Here is a 14,864-nt window from a genome sequence, read left to right on the forward strand (position 1 = left end):
AACGCTCAGTTGATTTTCCATAGATGGGCGGATTTGTAGCGCTTTGGTTGACGTTGTTGTTGTGGGAGTAAGAATGTACTTAGTCGTCAAGTCTTTGTAAGACAAGAAGCAAGACGTATTTTGACATTTACACAAAGCTGAATAGCACATTACCCCCGGAGGAAGTGATTTTCTGCGAAAGAAAGGCCCAGAGTGGGAGGAAATGAGAGAGAAATTCCGCGAGGCCGCTCGAGGTAAGCGCGCAACTGCATTAGCTTTAGCTGCGCGAGCCTGAAAACACCTCACGAGCGTTTTGTAACGGAACCGGGTCGATTTTCATCAGTGGCTGAGTGTCGGTGATAAAAGCAAAGTGTACGTTATTTCCTCTATACACAGTTTGACGCCAGATTAGATGTTTTCTGTGGAACAACTGTGTGAAAGTAGAGCGTTAATAAGGGAAAGTTGACCGTTAGGTCATGTTTTAGGCTGGACACTCTCTGAGGGGGACGGTTGACCCTTCTTTAACTGCTGAAACTATATTAACTAACCGTCACAGATTATAAAAGTTCATTACAAGTCTTATTAAATGCTCTCGATTGTATATAACAAGACTTGATTCTCAGTTTGTGGGCTAACGCAATATTTGTGCCCCAGCAACTTTGAGAGACGCTCGCTATCCGCTAACTAGCCGTGCTGCTAACTAACCTGGTCAAGCAATGACAGTCTGGAAGAAGGACAAACTGCGTGGCTTTAAAGGTTTAGATTATTAAGAAGTGAAAGTGTTTTAGATTATTGAACACTTTTGAAGCTACCATCTGGCAGCCTATGGTTGTGGTCACTCCTTTCAGCCCACTGACCCTTCGTGCTTCACAGGTATGTGGTTGTCATATACAGGTATGTTTGTGATGCTGACCTGTGCATCATATTTGTTTGCCACTTGCTGTATGGACTGTAGCTTATGTTGTGTGCAGTGTGTCTTATACGGTTTCTTGTGGATATTTATTCATTGTGTTATATGATGACCTGATCTACGTTCAACTAAATAAAAACCAGTTCAACTAAAGATCATCTTGCAAATAACAAAAGTATTTAATCAGAAGAAGATTAATTTTATATATATATATATATGTATGTTTAAGGTGCACTCAGTATATTTTACGAATAAATGTTAATATTAAAGACTTATAATGTTGGTACACATACATTTAGCAGACATATATTATTATTATAGACATGTATTAGACATTTACCTTTCTAGTACTAATATATATATTTTTGGCTGAAAAGCACAGTGTTAAGCTAAAGGTGCACACAGTACTTTTTGATAATTAAAGAGTTTTACTCGTGTAGAAGTAAATAGCAACCACTTCAGTCATCTAAAAAATCATATTTTATTCAACGTGGAACTGGTTGTCTGCTTATGGGCACTGCCATGTCGACATCATGCGTCACGCTATTGATAAACTATTTCAATTAGCAGTCTAACACCGATTGAGAATAAACAGCGGGACATCCTTTGCCAAAATCAATTAAAATAAGAGTTTGCTAAACACAAACAAAGTCCTTTTGCATCTTTAGTTGTATATTACAGCAACCACCCGAGGACAGGTGAAATGTTTTGTTTTGTGATTGCGCCTATCTCAGGTGAACTGCCAAGGAATTTATGTTAATAATCTTTTTCTTTTTTTTCACAACTGTCCTTCTTTTCTTCTTCTGGTGGAATTTGACAGAGTTCTCAGAGTGTGTCGCGCTCATTATCGAACCCCGCTTAAAATGAAAGCTGTGGGCACTTGCTGCCATGGTTTGTATCCCTACAATGTGTGGGTACGGTTACACTCAGCCCTGAATTATTCAGCTCTGTATTTACAAGCTCTTTTGTCAGCTTGTTGTTTAGTGAAGGCAGCCACCCCTAAACATGAAAGTAGGACATGCAAATAAAGTCTTGGGGTTTTAGACTGTTTGGGCTTGTTTTTCTCTTGTGTGGACCTTGAAAATAATAGTAGCTAAGCCTTCGTAGTTTAAACGCAGTACATCAGCCTCATTGTGATTTCGTATTTGTTTTTATTCTTGCATAGTTGACAAATGAACATGGGCATTCACTTTTTTCAACATGTTCTATGACAAATTGCTTTTCAAAAGTAGAAATATTCCATGCAGTTTCTATATTAATATGAAGTCATGAAAGCTGCATGAACAATAATTATAATGCAATTCAAGAAATGCTGTTTGACGTAGTTTTATATGCAGTTTAAAAACATGTCACACCCCAGGACGGTTCACTAAGTGGTTATTTTACGTTGTCTTGGTTTATGATTAAAGCAGGATGTTTTAACACTTACTGTTCTGTAGCTCTGCTAACCTGTAGTTGTCTGTTAGTCATGGTGACGTTCATAGGATTTTTTTTTTAATTCAGCATGTTCAGACTAATGTCATTATTGTGTGTTGCTCTTGGGTTTACACCATAAACTGTTACGGAATAAATGGGCTGTTTTAGAGATGCTCTACTGTTCTTTTCATTGTACAGTTTACGCAGAACCACAAAGCCCTGGTGTAATACCCAGAAAAGTGTGTTGTTTTATGGTTTGCAGTAAACAGGTTGAAAGTTACATGATCTTAGGGGTTTTTTCCTCTGAGTCATACTCTATTTCCAGCACACCTGAAACTGAAGAACAAGAGTGGACTGTGCTTTGGAGGTCTCTGCTCCCTCATTTCTTAGTCTACATGATGTTATTAATGTTTTTTGGCTACTTAATTGGTAAAACAGTTTAGAGAGAGTGCTAATGATGAAAACATGCTTAAAAGTTTTGCTGATAAGCATGTTTAAATAGTCAGCATAGTTCAGCAGCAGAGGAATTGTTCAATAATATTTTTTATTTTTTTTAAGTTGATCTAGTTTGCAGCAGATTGCATGATCGTCACTATTTAATAGTAATAGTGATACCTGTAAGGTAACCATACATCCTCTTTTTCATGGACATGTCCTGTCTGGGATTTTTAAGTTGCCTAAAATGTTCACGTTTTGGCTTTGTTTTCCTTTTCCTACCTACATGCTGAAGGTAATGAATGAAAAGGAGTGTGACAAATAGCGTGCAGGCATTGTTTATAACTGACCAATCATGGCATGTGAAAATATTTGATGCGTTTCAGACACCTGGAAACCAATGCTTATATTCAGAGCTTCACATCAGTCTGATTATGTGTAATTCCTTGTTTTAGTTATTTTTGAGAGCTAATTGTGAGCTGGGTGTCAGGTAAGATCCTGCAGGTGCTACTTGTTAATTATGAAAATTTAAGAGGTGTCCCCTCACCAGTGGGCCTGTGAACAGCTGGTGAATGAGAGCAGGTGGGGCAGAGACTTCATATCACTTACAGTGTTAGCACTGAGCCAAAATGCTCCCACAACAATCATCTGCCCTGATAAACACGGGCACCATATCAAATTGAAATGAGACCCTCAGCTTTAGACTTCTTGCTTCTTTATATATATATATATATATAGAGGAACTATATGTGTTCATCTGATATGCACCATCAGCATTGTGCCCTTGAGCGAAGCACTAGATCGAGCAGTTTGCTCCAGGTGAATTGACCCTGGATTAAAGTGACTGACTGCTCACATTATGTCTAGTCAAAGAGCATTGTTTCTAACTTGTTTAATTGCTAGATGTTAAGCTGTAGCTTTAAAATGGAGGTTGTTTCTTCTATAACACGGAGCTTCCTAGGAACTAACTGTTCTCTTGGTTTATCCAAAAGGCCATGTGACGACAGCCAGTGCCCACGGTTTGATTCATTACTCTGGAGAGTCCCGCTAGCAGCATACCTCGCTGCCCCAGACCTATGCGTCAACTTCACAGCGTTCCTTAACAAACCGCTATTCTTCAGAGCACCACAGATTATACTGTGCAACAAAAGCAGAACCGCCAGTCCTAAATAGTGGCCAGTGAGTCAAATAAACAATATCAGCCATGTAACCATCAGTTTACCCAAGCCACCAGCACTGTGACTGTCACTGGGCCCAGTGCCTGGTGTGAAAGTGTGCTGATCACATGGCTCGTTCCTCGTGCCCTGAACATCAGTATCGATCCAGAGCAGCCGTAATCCTATCCCAGAGAAGCTGAAGAGGAGTCTTTTGCCTGGGATGACATCACAGGGATTGACGTAAAGATGCCTGACTGTCGAGTTTGCAGCACGTGGGGATTCACATGAGCAGTAGCTGCCTTAGGCTGTGGATAATTCATGATGAGCTGTCTATGGTTTGTTGTGTGCTCCAAATGTCCTCCTTGATAATACATTCGTTTGCTATGGAAGAAGTATTACTTTTCTATTTACCCTGGTGAGAAGTCACTCCTTGAATTGGTTTGTTTGAAGTGTCTTATTTCAACAACAAAGCAGTTAAGCTTGACTTGCTTAAACATTTTGTACAGATAAGTTTCTTTGAGTTTACTTACGGTCATGGTAGACTACTTTTGCTTGATGAAAGGAAGCAGCAACGTTAGATAAAATCTCATTAAATACATGTGCCTTTTAAGAATGTGTAAATCAAAACACAAACCACACCCTGCCACATTAATGTGGATTGCATAACAGCATCAACGTAAATGCAACAACTCAAATTAATCATTCAAACAACAATAGCATCCTTTGTAGGAGTTTCCCATGGCACAGTGAGAATTGCTAATTTTTCAAATGACAGAAGCTGCCTGACCTGATCGCGTGCTTCACACTATTCCTGCTCAGACGACTGGTTTTCTAAGGTGTGTTTGTTAAATTCAAATACATAAATGTGACAAAGTCAGAGGGGAAACCCAAGCCATGTACACAGTACAGTATGACTTGTCGTCCAAACATTGTTTAGTTTGGTTTGGCAAAATCCCCTGCACTGTGAAAACTTTAGAGGATTGTTTGCCAGGGTCAATGAAAACATAACTGTCGTTATCTTGTATTTTTATCTCTTATTTTTTGCAGCACAGCAGTCATGATGCAGAAATGCCATTGTGCTACCAAGATGGCTGGCTCAGTAGGATTTTTTTTTTTTCTGCAATTTCTTCACTGATTTTTAGTTCAAATCTGTGAAAGAATGGGTTTTAATGCAATAAATGGGGTACTGCACTCTTATTGGTAGCTGGAAGAATCTGTTGAGGCAGATGTTGTGTGGGCTTTCTGATAGGATTTTCTTTTAGTATTTGTATTGTAAGATATAAGTAGACTTTAGCAAACTTTTTTTTTTTAGTAGATGTTCTAGCTCAGCATATGTTACTAACGTACAGTATATACACTGCCTGTCCTAAACTCGGTGACCCATCAGAGATAAAAACAAGTTGACTGTGACATCATTCTCTTATCTTCAGCTGTAGACTGTCACTGAAATAGAGTATTACATAATTGACTGCGAGCTCGTCTCACTGTAAAAAAAAAAAAGAAAAAAGACTTCTCAGTCATATCAATAAAGTGCATTGTGTTCCATGTTATTCATAGCGTGGGGGTTTGCCAGATTTCTTGCCCTCCTGTTTCCTCTCTCACTGCTGTCTGTTTTGCAGACTTTACTTTGTACTTTGTGTTGCTTTTTTTGGACTATGATTATATATGGCTATTTTTAGTAGTCAAGAACAGGCTTTTCTAAACGTGGCACTTTGCTGATAAGAGCTTCTAAGCGTTAGTCCCACAGAGCGCTCCAAATATGTTAAGTTTACATTTGCAAGACGTCTCTCTTATCAGACTTTTGACCAATTTCCCAATATTATAATTGACATTTTAAAATAGTTTAGTCAACAACGTTTTGCCACACCTGCCAATGACAGGTGATTGATTAGATTATTGTCCTTTTTCCTGACCAACAAGCCTATTATTTATTTATTTTTGTTTAATTATATTTACTAATCTACTTTATTTTATTTAGTCAGTCAGTCTGTCAGGGAATAATATGAACTTAAAGTGAGGATGGACAAGGCAAGATAAGGTAAAGCTTGATCTCTCTACACTGTACAACTTCTTGATCGTACCAAAACAAATTGCTGTTAAGACCAGAGAAGGGAGGTGACAGAACATAGCAGCACAAGGCCTATGTATTCTTTTCAAAAATTATTTATTTTGTCCCTCTTTATGACCGGGAAATGGCAAACGCAATTGAACATATTGATTAGGAGTCACAGGGAACTGCATTTGGACTGTTTGGCACATTTGCTTAACTGCAAATGGACAAATTAACAGTGACTCCATGCTCTGGCTAAACAATTGGTTTGCTTTGCACTAATGACTTTTAATGAGGGCTGGACAGGATGCTGAAGAGCATATATCTGTGGTGCAGTCCTTGAATTTCCCGAGAGTGTACACATCCCCACCCAACCCCCTGAGACGGCCTTTGATTTCAGGCCTCAGTGTCTCATCTTTGCACGGCCTGTCTTGGTGCAGTAGTGAGAGGGTGCAAACTGGGTTTTGAGAGCAAACCGGCTCTATCTCCTCTTCGCCGCATCACAGAGCCCTAGCAGTGATGTTACATAATAATACTACGCATCCCAATGCAAAATGGATTATGCCAGAACCAAGTTTGCTAGGCTCATCAGATCTTCCAAGACTTTGTTTGATTCATACATTGACATGAAATAATACTATCATCTACTGCTGTAATTTGTGTGCACAAGAATGTGCATATTATTAGCAAGAAAACATTTCATTTTATTTGGGCCATTTTATTTTTTAAATGTATTTACTTTAATCTTTTTTCTACCATGTTTGCTAATAGGGCAAAATTTTTAAACTTCAAATATGTTGCCGTTGGCTGTGATTTTGTTATTTCTGTCAGCATTCAGTGAGAACAGAAAAATTACTTGACACTCAAATGGTCGTGTCACACCTGGTCAGGACATGGTGTGAGAGTGACAAGCATGAGTCAAGTTATGATTGACAAGCAGCCTCTCCTGCTTTCAATCTCAGCAGTGGTGGTTGCTTGATACCAGTTGGGCTCATTAATGCAGCTCTAAAACCACGGGGATCATTCATCCCATTAGCCTTCATCAGTGACTTCTGATACATCTGTCGAGGAGGTCTGTTCCAAACCTCAGAAATCATTTCAGCTCTGAGTTTCTTCTCCCAATGTTGCATTTGTATTCAGATCACGATTGTTTGGTCTTCTTAGTTTAGGTTTTGTGTTTTGATTGACATTACTAATTTGGATTATGAGCAGCAGATGGCTAGTTAGTGTTTTATCTTGCTCATTTACACTGGTGTTTGTCACTAGTGAGTTAGCTCATTAGCTCTGCATGAGCAGACACCACCTGAAGAGAAACAGCGTCTATAACATATTCAAACAAATCCTCTTTAGTTGCTGACTCTGGTGTCATTAACTCCACAGTTGATTAATGTTAGCTATGTTTAAATTAGTTAAATTGTGTAATACACAGAGGAAAATGTAATGTAAGATTTATAGGGCCTTATGAAATCGGTTTTATTATTTCCCAAATTCCGTTTTATTTTTTTCTAAATTCATTTTTTTCCGTTTTAATTTTCCTGGACTCCTTTTTAATGGTCAAATTAAATTATTAATCAAAAAGCATGTCTAATTAATTAAAATTTAAAATTTAACATTTTAACATTATTGAAAGTGCAACAAAAATGACATGTATAGGGCCGTATGAAATGTTTAATTGTTTTCTCATCTTATGTTTTATTGTTATGAAATTCAGTGTTTTAGCATGTCTAGTTATTTGAATGCATACAAACAATTTTTATTTATTCTTACAGTAGCCTTATGACATGTTTTTTCCCCCTCAGAAATTCTGTGTTGTGTATTTAAATTTTACTGGTTATCAGATAAAGGCATAAAACATTGATTTAATTTATATTTTAATTAAGGAAAATTAAACATTTCATTTTTGGCAAATAAAGGGGATTTACTATTAAAATAAAAATAATTTAAGAAGTTAAACCGAACTTTTTTTTTGACAGGTTGCCGTGAATACCTTTAAAGTTCTGTGTGTATATGATATACGACGCTAGTTTTACTCGAATGAAATGGTAAAATCCTTGTGAAGTGACTCTCAGATCAGTTTTGGAGATGTTGTATTTATGAGATGGCAGACGCTGAAATCACTGCGAGAGCCATGCACGCTTTGTAAAAGTAACTTAGTAAACAAAACCCAGAACATGCAGGATTCATATTTAAATCGATATTTAAATTCATATTTGCGGCTTAATATTTACAGATACTAGTCCATATCGCGATTTGATTTAAGTGTAATGCAGGGCTCTATGCTTACTTTTCTTTTTAGGAGCGCTTGTGCTCCTAATTTAAAATATTTAGGAGCACGGTCAATTTAGGAGCACCTTCAAATCAATAATCAAAAATTCTGATCAAAAATTAACCTTCCCATTACGCGGTGATATTTGACCCCTTAAAGTAATTTACAGGGAATTTTATTTTTAAATTCAAATTTTATTTGTCACATACATATACATACATAGTACGACATGTAGTGAAATGTATTGTACGACTGTCCAACAAATTGTCAAACAAAATTAAGAAAAACCTCAAGTTTACAAAAATACAAATAGAAAAAGTACAGTAAACATATATACAGAAATAAACTAGCAATAAAATAAAATAACTAGCAATAAAATAACAAATAGATATGAGAATAAAAATAGATATGAAGAATAAAAATAGATATGAAGAATAAAAATAGAATATGATTCTATATAGATTCTATAAAAAGTAAAGTGTATGTCAGTGATAAAGTGTCCGTGTGCTGTGCAGTGCAGTAAAGTGTATAAGTGAGTAAAAGGAATACTAAAGACAAATGGTATGTAAGTCCCACTCATTTATCCTTACGTGACCTTCTACAAATTAGTGCAGATTGTATTTGAAAATGTGCAAAGTGGAAGTGTGGGGTGATGTGATTAGAGTGGAGAGTGGTTAAGACTCCGAATGGCCTGCGGGAAGAAGCTCCTCCTCATTCTCTCCGTGTTCGCCTTCACGGAGCGGAAGCGCCTCCCTGAACGCAGCAGAGAAAAGAGTCCATTGTTGGGATGGCTTTTACCTTTTTACCTTTTACCTTTGCAATGGCATTTTTCTAACTTTATTAAAAGTGTTATATTTTATATAAAATTAAAAAATATATATTTATAAGCTTTTTATCATTTCTAATTAAAACAACGGAATAAAAACAAGTAGAATAAGATACCAATCAAATGAAATCCGTATTTAAGAAATAAATTTGTACTACAGAGGTGGCACAGAAGAATACACAAGTGGCTTGTTTCAAAAATGTCAAAATCCCTGGTGGCCCTTCGGGCAGGTACTCCTCAGATTTTGGTAGCCTGAAAATTTAACTAGCCCAAATAAAATTTATTTTTTTTACATATAGAAAATCAGATAGAAGTCTGTCAATGAAAAATATTTTCAATACACAAATATCAACAAATATGAAGGAAGGAATTTTATTTTACTATTTACAAGGTATCTGCAGAATGTTTTAAAATAAATCTAAGGCAATTTATGACCCAATTTAAGAGCTGCACAAGTAAAATGAACACAGTATGAGCGGGGTTGGACAATGTTTATGGTAACATACAGTATTAAGCCATAAAATTACATGATTTACGGTTCAGATACAAGTTTTCACAAAAACAAAAATCTTATACAACAGCATTTCAGCCTTAGACCATTTTTATGAAAAGGGATAAATCAAGCATATAAATTATTATATTAAATTAAAACGAATAAATATTACGGTCTAATTGTTTAGATTTTTATAAGGCACATTAACTTCTTTCTCATTTACAGCTCTGTGTTTGCTGCTTAAAAACATGTCGACATTTGCATTGATCTGAAAATAAAGAGCAAGAAAGGCTTATTGGAAATGCAAATTCATTCTCTGCTAGGAGGTGGCGCTTTAGGAGCGGCTTAATATAGCGGCTACTAAGCAGCACCGTCCGCTCTCAAACGCTGCTTTATCAGGCATTATGGGTAAGATGAAATGAAAATGCCAACGATGCGTTTCTGAGGACAGTCGGTTCCCTTCAGATACATTCACATAAAGACATCCGTGCCGTGTTTTGAAATGTGCAGCGCTCATATTTATTCAATGACATCATTGCCTTTTGAAGTTTAATCAAGCCGTATCACGATTCTTGTCTTTCCGTCCCCAACTCTAAGACCTCTTGAAATTATAATTAATTTCTTATACCATTTAACGTTATAACTAAATCGAAGAGTTTTTAACCCTCTGGGCCCTGAGGGTGTTTTGGGGACCTAGAGAACTTTCGACATGCCCTGACATTTGTGCTTTTTTCAGTTGCTTATAAAAATATAAATGGCTAAAGTCTAATAACACTGTAAACAGCACAAACTGGGCTACAATGTTATGTTAGCAGCATTTATGTACATGATTGTGTTTTTGAGAAAACAACGTTTATGCGTGGTTAGTGAAAAACTAACATTTTGAAGTCACTGAAATAAGACCATAAAACACACACAGAACAACTGATCACAAGACTTTTGAGAACCAGATCTTGTAGGCTAGAATATTTACTTCACAATTATGTGAAAATCATCTTGTTTATTTGCTCACAGAAAACAATACATTGATTTAAATTTTTAAAGACATGTTTTGTGATCGAGAGCCAATATGCGAGGGAGTGTTAATGGGCTTGAATATTAAGTGGTTCTCACCTGAGAGACAAAGGGCCCTCCCCTAAAGGTGCTAATGGCCCATCAGTGTGACTGTGACTGAGGCAGGTAAGAGAGAGAGTGTGAGGAGACTGAAAAAATGGGTTTCTTAAATGATTTGTATTTTATTTACAACACAGTATAATCAAAACATACATAATGAAGGTCAAAGACACATTATTGTGCACACTGATCTAACCACAGAGATGTGAACAGATTTTGACATGTTCCTGCAACAGATTCTTCTGTTGAAGTTGAACTTCTGATGTTAGTGCAGCGCTCTCAGAGGAAAACAGTTTGAAGAGACTGTAAGTCAGCAGGATTCATCATCTGTGGTGCAGGTGTCTGATTCAATAAAATACAAACAACCAAAAAAAGAGAAAAAACATTTGTGAGCATGTTTATATCAGGAGCATCTCTCTCTCTCTCTCTCTCTATATATATATATATATAGGTTTTGTAGTCATAGACTCATTCATGCTTTGTATTATCGTAAAAAAAAAAAACATTTTATATCTGAGAAACTAATTATTATTGTTTAGCACGTTATTAAAATCTATTTTTGAACAGAGTAGGCTATTAATCATAAACATGTTCTAAACATACTTAGACTCGTAGCATTCATCATGTTACAGTGTACTCTCATATTACTTTTATTGTTTTATACTCGCGCCGTAAGAAATTTAAAAACAATGAATTGCCCATCATATTCACAATGTTTTACTGGATTTCAAACATTTTAGTCAGGAATTATAGCCATCCTGAACATCATGTATGATTTTATAGTATAAAAGATATGATTCTGCAGTCATAGACTCTGTACTATAAAAGGATATACTTCGTACTATAAAACATATATTTTATATCTGAGAACTAATTGTTATCGTTTAGCACGTTATTAAAATATATTTGTGAACAGATTATTAATAATAAACATGGTCTAAACATTCTTAGATGCGTAGCATTTATCGTGTTGTAGTTTGGGAACAACCCAACTAGTAATGTGTTCAAGTTTATGTCACAATAACACGTTAACTAATGCAGAAAATAAAATAAACATTACTTACTCATCAGATCGATTTTGAGGGAAATCCAGCCTTTACTCAGCGCGTCTTCTTCCAGAAAGTTACAGTAGCAGCGACGAACTCGTCACTGACGCTTTGTTTATGCTCCGCGCGCGTGGGTCACGTGGTTATTTGCATGTGAACGCGAGGGGGCGGGATCTCATTAAAAAATAATGAGTTAGACGGGACAGACTGGACATTGTGTTGGTTTCATACGGATTACTTCATCACAGAATATTTGTTTTCGATATGACGTACTTCATTTGAAAGAAGACACTTCAAGCTTTCTATAGAGATAACTCTCATGTTTCTGTGTTGAGTATTCGCTGAGTTACACTTCATTTTAGTGACGCATTTCTGAAAACAGATCGCGGAGACGGAGAAGACCGAGAGCGCACGCTGTTTGTTTTCTTTATTCTTCAAACGCACAAAGTTTAGTTGTTATTATGAGTGAATATAAATAAAAGAAGACCCCTTACAGATTCGAATGGTGTATTGCTCTTATCTGAACGATCAAAAATGGCAGAGTAATTCAAGCTCATTTCTGCCTCATCAGGAAAATCTGCCCCAAAACGCGTATTCGCGTTTGTCGGGCTCAGAGCGTTAAGGACCTGCGGGAGCCCTGTATTTTAAGGTAGCCCGTCGGGCAGGGCAGTGATACATTTTGGTAGCCCGACTGGAAAACACAATAGCCCGGGACGTCGGGCTAGCGATTTTGCGAGCCCTGCGATGGTTTAAATGCAGCGGCACTGCGCATGCAGAATGATCGTTGAAGTACAACCGCGAGAGCTACAGTACAGAGAACAGACGGCTCCACGTGCTTTCGAATCGCTCTCGCGGTACTTTCATGTCATGCGCTGATCGTCTGCGCGGTGCTGAATCTATTTTTTTTTTTTTCACCCCTATGAATCTTGTAAAACAAACTCCCAAAATTCTTTGTTTTATTTACAACAAAAATCTTTTTTGCTTTGTTTGTTTGACACTTGTATAGTCAGCGCAAATTCATTGTAACTTTTTTTTTTTTTTTTTTTTTTTAACAGTAAAAAGTTTCCTCCTTTCTTCTTTTCTCCTTTCTTAAATTTACTGATTTTTGTGAATTGAGTAAATATGGTGAAAAATAAGTGTTCATTCAGTTTATTTGCATTATATCTGTCATTGCACCTGCAGCTATTAGTCTAATTTCTAACTCATGTATTTTTGTTAGCCTACTTTTGGGGATAAAAGAAGTCAAATGTACTATGAGCAGTTATTCAATGAGATGTCAGCTACCATGGAGAAGCAGATTGTTGCCATAGAGTAAGAATTTTGTCTACTCTAACTCAGTTTAAGATGTGACCATTGCTCCGGTGTCATATTTATATTGCCATGCTTGTCATAAGATATATTGAGGAGATCTGACAGGCAAATCAGGAGAGGCATGTCAAGGGCTCAACTGTGGGGATTTTTTTTCCGCTGTCCTGGTCAGTATTTCAGGCTATTATCAGCTCCATAACAGCTATAAAATAATGACGTTATTGCTTTAAATGTGCAATATATCCAAATGCAGAAACATGCACATGATCATTAAACATAGTTGACAACATGGCACTAACCTGAGTGACAGTTTCGTCAAATGGCTCAGAACTCTCTCTCACTGACCCAGGGTCATCTTTATTGTTGAGCCTTGATGCCCTTTTATAGGGGTGCAAAGGTTACAAGCATTTGAGTTATTTCCATAAACTGATGCAAATCTTTGTTCTTAGTTTAACCTGTACACAATCGCAGTCATTAGTCATATAGGTTAGAGGGCTAGAGTCAGTGCACAGAGCAAACACAACCGTGTTGACCTCTGCTTGTGTGTCTCTGTTTCAATGATCCTGCTATCTTAAAGCACCCACGTGTTGGCAGCAATGCACGTTATGTAACAGACAAAAGCCCGGCTAGCCAATGCAGAAAAATCTGTTGGGTGCTATCTGTTTACAATCCGTCACCTAGGTGTCTCTGGCAAAACCAGAATGCCATAATGATGCTACAAATGTGACGTTGAGAGATCATCCAAATTGCCTATAAACTGACTCTGTAAACATGCTGGTAGCCTTTTGTTAGTTGTTTCTCCCGCAGTAACCTGAGATGATAAAGGAATAGTTCACGCAAAAATTAAAATTTGCAAAAAAAATTGCTCTCCCTCAGGCCATCCAAGATGTTGATGAGTTTTTCTCATTAGGAACAGATTTGGAGAAATTTAGCATTGTATCACTTGCTCACCAATGGATCCTCTGCAGTGAATTGGTGCCGTCAGAATGAGAGTCCAAACAGCTGATTAAAAACATCACAATAATTAGGGATGAGACGATACACCTACCTCCCGATTCGATACTATCATGATACTTTGGTGCCGATACGATATGTATTGCGATTCGATATTGCTGTGTTGCGATTTTTGTTTAACTCTAGACCATGGGAAAAAGTTTAAATACTTGATTATACCCTTAAAATAGACTGTACGTGATGAGTCATATTAACAAATACAATGCATCATATTTTTCTGAACTTTTATTTCAGGGGCATACACATACACAGTGTATATTTAAACAACCTTGAACCTTAAAGTACCAAAACCATGAACTTGCACATGAATATAATAGTCAAATGTTCAACAAAATGAGCAGAAAAAATACTTTCTGAAATAAAATAGTGCTATGTTACTTTGCATACCATTTTAGTCATGTTAAGTCATGTTTTCCCGGCACGATGTCAAAACGTGAAGGTGCAGAAAGAATTCTGGAAGAGGTTTGATCCTCTGCCTCAGTCATGGCTTTGCTTTTTCTCGCGCTGGCTTGAAACGTATATGACGTCATCTAATGCAGTGTGCACGCAGAACGATTGTTGTATAACATCATAGTACCGCGAGAGCGATTCGAAAGCACGTGGAGTCGTCTGTTCTCTGTAGCTCTCGCGGTACTTTGATGTCATACGCTGATCGTCTGCGCGGTGCTGCTCCAAGTCGAACACACCTTTACATTTCGCTCTCTGTTGGTATTAAAAAGCGCTAACTTCTCCCAACCATCTCTTAGGAAAAGTAAAATTTTTAAATCGTTTTAAAAAGAATCGCGATATTTAGGTGAATCGTTTTTTTGTTTTTTTTTCCTCCCACCCCTAACAATAATCCCCAAGTAATC

At 37.1% G+C, this 14,864-nt stretch overlaps 1 protein-coding gene across 4 annotated transcripts in view; it reads left to right on the forward strand.

The window, feature by feature from the left end:
• Positions 1 to 19: 19 nt before the first annotated feature.
• The window catches only part of LOC306878468 (OTU domain-containing protein 7B-like), a 34,587-nt gene continuing 19,742 nt past the window's right edge, over positions 20 to 14,864 (forward strand). For all 4 annotated transcript variants that reach the window (XM_079430858.1, XM_079430860.1, XM_079430859.1 and 1 more), the window contains exon 1: positions 20 to 233. The gene's annotated coding sequence lies outside the window, so the exon portion shown is untranslated. The remainder of the gene's footprint in view (positions 234 to 14,864) is intronic.

Source organism: Barbus barbus (assembly GCF_936440315.1).
Source record: "Barbus barbus genome assembly, chromosome: 12".
NCBI lineage: Eukaryota > Metazoa > Chordata > Actinopteri > Cypriniformes > Cyprinidae > Barbus > Barbus barbus.